Raw genomic sequence first — 6,642 nt, 5'->3', positions numbered from 1 at the left:
GTATGAACACAAGTACTATGTGCCTAAATGTGTACACTATGGTTTGAAATATCAGGTTTATGACATGTGTTGGTTATTTATAACACTAACGGAAATCTATGAATACGGGTCACATACTGATGGTAAATTATGACATATATAGGCCTAAATCGAAAAAAAACCCGCTGTGTGTATCTTTATTCACTCAACTAGTGATACACATTTTATGTTAGTTTATTTGTTTTGTTTTGGCTAATTTTGGTCAATCTAAATATCTTTTTAATATAGTAGTGCAGGTTATTCAATGAGGGAAATTAATATGCTCAGTGGTGGTGCGCAATAGGAACAGTGCCTTTCTAGATCTCTTATACGGTCACATATAATGGCTCAACACGGTACACCGGACATAAGGCCACACCAAAGTCTTAAAACAGTAGTTTATTACATTCATTTGTAATTTTCGAGTATAATTATCAAACTTTAACTTGAGGCCGAAGAATTGAAAGAGCCCGCCATATTGCTAACCCTTTGATAGCTTTGCAGTCTTTTCAGTTTGACAAAGCATAGGGAAGTGTTGTGTGACCTTCAACAGAAATAAAACCGCTTTCGAATCCGTCTCCGAATTCACGGTAAGTTTTATAATCATATTTTAGATTTTGAGTTATCAAAATATTATTGTATTCATACTTTTACCATTCTGCTTGTTTTAAATTGTAATGCGTTATTGCGTTTTCACAAATTTCTGACGATGCTCGTTCGTAATGAGCGAGAGTAGAAAATTCACTGTGACCCGCCCAGTTGTTCTAAGGGAGCCTTCAGTATTTACGGGGGGGGGGGATTCGGGGGATGGGTCACATTTTACAAGCCTGTTCTTGGGGAGGGTCACATTTTGCATTATAATGTTTGGGGGAGGATCACATTTTACAATCCGTAGTTTTGTGACCAAATTGAAGATTCAATTATTGTCAATTTTGTTTTGTGTGTTTTGAGATGTAAAAGTGAGATGAGCACTCAACATTTATTTTTACGAGTACTTTACATGCCAAAATACAAAAATAAAACTACATATATTGCAAGAAAATTGTTTTATAAAACGCTGCATTTTGTTGAGTGTGCCATCTCACCTTATCACTCTCACTGTCCGTGAATGTTGTTGTTAAATATGATGGTGATGGTAGCAGTGATGATGATGATGATGATGATGATTTTTATTATTATTATTATTATTATTATTACAACTGAGGGGGTTTAAATATTATATAATAATAAAGCATTGTATGAGAGACAATTTAGAGGAATGGTGCCTTTTGGTCCCATTGTCAATAAAATGTATCCGTTTGAGCATATATTTGCTAGGCTGCGGCCCGGCTCATATTTGCTATGCTGACTGGCGTTTGAGGGCGCCCTTTCACAACTTTCTTTGTACATACTTAATTCTGCATTCTGAGAGAGTCTGAAATATAATAAAAGTAATTTCAAAATATAATATTTAATATAATATCATAATGAAAATGTCTGGGAGGACTTTAGTTGAATATCTTTGAAGTTGAAGTTTTAATACTCAATTAATTTTGCGACATTTCTCATTCAAGCTCAAGTTGTAACAGTTTGGAGTTTGGTTACTCCTCTTTATATGAATATAAATATAAGTATTATTTTATTTCTTACTAATTATGCACACTTAAATAACTGAACTTTTAATAATTCAAATCGAAAGTATGTCATTATACTGTGGAGTGCGCCCTGTCGACAAAAGTCTAAATATTCGTATATACAATTAGCAGTTCTGTGCAATGACAAAACATAGATCAGTGTGAAAAGTCCACAGTAATTTATAGAGTTTGTTCGAATGTAAATTATTTATTTCTATATGCCAGTGTAATTGATTGTGACTTCACATGTTTAGGACTAGTTTGACTTTTACCTATATTTCTCCCGGGGCGGTACCAGTGGCCATCTCTGATAGGGGTGTGTGTGAGTGCAGGAAACCCTAGGCCCAATTTTAGACCCACTTTGACCAAAAATCAATATCCCATTTTAGACTTAATTTATTTACTAATTTATTAATTTAGCATTAAATTTAGACAAAATACATTTTCCTTAGGAGGCAACATTGAGGGGCAATTAATGGCAATTACGATTCGGCAAAGGACAAAGGGCCACATTTTAGACCAAGCAAAAATCAAATATATTGCAAAGCGGACCCGTTTTAGACTTTCAGAAGTTCGAAAAAAAACCTGACCCCGTTTTAGACCAAATGGCTAGAAAATGAACCCCAAAGGGTGGCACATAAATGTATACTCAAATAAGGGACTAGCCCCTCCCCTCCCCCGATTTTTGTCTGAACAACTCGCATCACGACTGAGCAAGCTTAACAGGCCAAATGCATTGTTCTTTAATGATTTAGGAAGTTGTCGATGACATTCCCTGAAAACAATATTTGCAATGCGCCTTACTATGATTTGTAATATTATTCCGAAATCGCTGCTGTTTTCAAATAATCGTAGATAAGACTTTCACAACATACTGACTGTAATAAATATCCCTCGCCGGCCATTCAGCACATTCATGTAACATAATGTAATACACTGTACAGTCCAAAGAAAATATATCATTCCACGATGTGTTTAGCTGTAGTACTTGTACTATGCAGCAGTACATTGACAGGTACAATTATTTTGATTATACAGTGCTGCAAAGTTTACTGAAAAATCGGATTATTGATTTTTCCGACCCCTGGGGGCTCTGAGCTGCGCGAGTGTGATACAATTTGAGCCAGGTTTTTTAGCTATTGGTGCTTATTTTACTCTAACTTTATGCACTCTTCAGAACATCTTTGCGTGCCATTATGGTGGAGTCAAATGATGTATCCATTCGTTGCAAAACTTGGCCTCAGATTTCTGTTTGCTATGAAGACAGGTGTACTTGATATTTAAGGATCATTAACAGAAATAATAGTTACCAACGTTAGATTTGTTTACGAATTACGTCACTGTACCCATCATCAATGTCGCTTATCAGATGTCACACTAAATGATTGTGTTGCTTCCCATTAGAACATTTAACTGAAAGTAAGGAAATTTTTGATCGTAACATATTCAATCTTAAAGTCAACAGGTTTCTGGCAATTTCCATGACTTGTTTAGAAAGATTACAGTTCAATAATATTTGGACGCAACAGCATAAAGTTAGTGCTAAATATTACGTGATCACAATCAATCCCAGTCAAGCAGATGCACACGTGGTATTTTGTGCCTCCTGTATGGTACGGACGGACTAGCCTGTCTGTCAGTGTCACTTTTTGCTTCATATCGTCAAGATGTTTAAAGAAAATGAAAATAGTCTGTGTCTGATCAACAGAATTTCTCTTCCACTGAAGTTTAGACAACATTTAGTTGTACTCTCATGTAAACGTTGTTGATCATGCATGAGATGTCACACTGACCTCGTTTCCTTCGACGTCCGTATGAAACTAGGTCAAGGGTTAAATTCACCGAGAACGAACACTTTCGCTCGTGATAACATTGCTAGTCTTGTTTTGCCGCGTAATCGTCAAATATTTTCCAGATAATTATGAATTAATTTCTTATTTTACACTTTGGGCTTTTTAGTTTTGTTTGATAACCAGCCACCTTGAAAACTATGTACTCACTTTCATGTTCTGTTGATTGGGTCCATTACCATCCACACAGTGACACGAAGCAGTTTCATTGTCTTTCAAAAAAACACTATACTTGGCCATCACAATAATAACTTTTACTGATGCAACGAAATTTTTGAAGGCCAGTAAGCATGTAAATGTAACTGGGTTTCCTGACCAATTTAGGAGTTCCCCGGTTGTGGCTCATGATCAAAATGAAATCGAAAATTGTGTTTGAACTGATATAAGAAGGCACGTCAGCTTCATGACAATATTTTTTTGCTTTTTTGGAACAATAATGCGGTCCGATTGTTTGTCTTGCTTTCAAACAGACTACGGAGAGTTGATTGCTTTTATTTTGATACATAATTGTATTATTGTCGAAATCAGCATAAAAAGACGCAACGCTGTACTGATGTTGCAATTCAGTGTTGTCATTGTTGTGTCTACCTGAAAAATTAGTGCATCATGGCAAACACAGGTTCATATAGACACAACACAGTACAGTCAATACGTCAAAACAAAAAATAAATAAATGAAACAAAATAAGACATGCCTAGCCATAGTTCTCTTCAGCAAGTTCAAATTTTACAACTAAAACAAGACAAATATAGTCGTAGACGATACACCATGCCACATGTACAGTAAGTCTTCTGTAAGCAAGGAACGGGTATTTTTTTGAAAGACAATGAAACTGCTTCGTGTCACTGTGTGGATGGTACTGAACCCAATCAAGAGAAAATGAAATAAAGTGAGTACATAGTTTTCAAGGTGGCTGGTTATCAAACAAAACTAAAAATCCCAAAGTGTAAAATAAGAAATTAATTCATAATTATCTGGAAAATATTTGACGATTACGCGGCAAAACAAGACTAGCAATGTTATCACGAGCGAAAGTGTTCGTTCTGGTGAATTTAACCCTTGACCTAGTTTCATACGGACGTCGAAGGAAACGAGGTCAGTGTGACATCTCATGCATGATCAACAACGTTTACATGTTCCATCCTCGATAGCGTTGTTCGGCTGTGTGTCGTATTTTATCGGAAGAACATCCGAGGGCTAGCTGATAGACTAGCACACAGGTAGAGTTGACTTCTCAGACAGAGGGCCCTCTGTCACAGAGGTCGCAGAGCCTACAGAGCTTAGACCCTACATCAAACCCTGAGATGTTACTTAAAAGATATTGTCCAAATCAATCATTTCGTAAAGGTTAAAGCTATCCTGATGACCTTTTCATCATGTACGACTTAAAACGTCCATGTATGAAGATGTACACGGACGGCCCGTTCGAAATATTCCTGATAAACTTGACTTTATCACGGTTACTACAAAAGATTTTGTAGTAATCGTGACTTTATCGACCAGAGCTGAGACTGTGCCCTCAGCCTACCTCAGAGTCGAGTGGAAGAATATTTGCTCAGACATACACACGTGCGAAAATGCAAGGCACATGTGATTCCTAAAAAAGCTACATTGTATTACATTCTAGTGACGTCATTCGCTTCCGCGTCACAGTCGCCATATTTCTTGCACTGGACGCCTGGCAAACCTCGTGATTGAAAATTTCTGGATAATTCATCAATATTCCTGTAACAATGGATACTACCGTTGTCCCCAATGACATGAATGATATCCAGTGTCTATTATCATCATCTGAATTTGGGACCCAGAAATATGTACATACGCATGTACGCACATCGAGTTGTCACTATACAAATTACAATGTCAGTTGGAGAGCAGCAGACGATCTTCGAAATTTTGTCGGATTTAAATTTCTATCCATGTACAAACGATATACAGTATCGAGTCGCCCATGTCAACTTGTACTCAAATGTATACACATTTGGAGATTTTGTGATGAAAGACTGAACCAAGTTGTGTAGATCAAATTCTCAAGGACTGCTGGTATTTTAGGTATTTACAATTTATTCTGGTGATTTTAGAGTTTTAGCATTGCATAAGTTTGATACAGATAATTTCAAAACTCATGAAACCTTGTTACAACAGATATCACCATTCCATACTATACATTCCAACAGCAATGATGTTTTTTCCTAAATTGTAATTTTTTAAAGTGTTTTATGTCTAATTTTTCAAAAATCCACATAATATGGTTATTTTGGTTACCATGACAACTGACGTTCATTAAATGACCACTTTTTTTAACTCAGCAAGACAAACTACCGTTTGTAGTGTGGTCAATGTGTAAATAAAAAGATGTTTATCAGATTTATAATGTTATTTGTGAGATGTATGTATATAACGAAAACATAATTTTCACATCTACCATACGTTTCCATGGAAACAGCTATCCAATTTTATACAATTTATGTTACACCAGGTAGCACTAAGTCAAACATGCCAAAAAGAAGGAAATTTAATTTTTTTCAATGTTTTATGTCAAATTTAAGAAAAAATGATTAGCATATTATGGTGATTTTGGTTACCATGGCAATATATGTTCATAAGATGACACCCTTCTTTGAACTCAGCATAACAAACTACCCTATATAATATGTATTATTTAATTATTATTTAGTTTTGAATGTCATAGAGAACACGGACAGTGATACATGTACTGACTGAAGTAGTACCAGTGAGTCAGATTAGAGTGACACTGATAATGGCAATACTGAAGGTGATGATGATAATGATATCAGGGAACTTTTACAAGTGACCAGATCAGGCAGAGTATGCACAACATGGAAAGCATGTTTTAGATACTAACTAGATTGTGTATGATTATAAGAGAAAGGTAACTAGCCAATATTTTACTGTTTGTCACTTTATATGCACAAATATTGCTTTCTAATACAGAACAATTTAATTTGTATGTATACATATAATGGAAATATTGATTAAAGTTCAGTATATGCAGTTGTCATGGGGAGGGTCATGTTTTACAAAATGCGACAAAGGGGAGGGTCACTTTTTACAAATGGAGAATGGATGGAGGGTCATGTTTGATTTCCTCCGGCCCTAGGCCCTCCCCCACTTGTAAATACTTATTATATTTGCTTTGG

At 35.8% G+C, this 6,642-nt stretch overlaps 1 protein-coding gene across 1 annotated transcript in view; it reads left to right on the top strand.

Moving 5' to 3' along the window:
• The first annotated feature begins 385 nt into the window (after nt 1-385).
• The window catches only part of LOC144440165 (uncharacterized), an 8,190-nt gene continuing 1,933 nt past the window's right edge, over nt 386-6,642 (top strand). Inside the window, exon 1 of the mRNA XM_078129445.1 lies at nt 386-608. The gene's annotated coding sequence lies outside the window, so the exon portion shown is untranslated. The remainder of the gene's footprint in view (nt 609-6,642) is intronic.

Source organism: Glandiceps talaboti, chromosome 9 (assembly GCF_964340395.1).
Source record: "Glandiceps talaboti chromosome 9, keGlaTala1.1, whole genome shotgun sequence".
Lineage (NCBI taxonomy): Eukaryota > Metazoa > Hemichordata > Enteropneusta > Spengelidae > Glandiceps > Glandiceps talaboti.
Note: the sequence above shows the minus strand (reverse complement) of the source record. Positions and strands in the feature narration are given on the sequence as shown.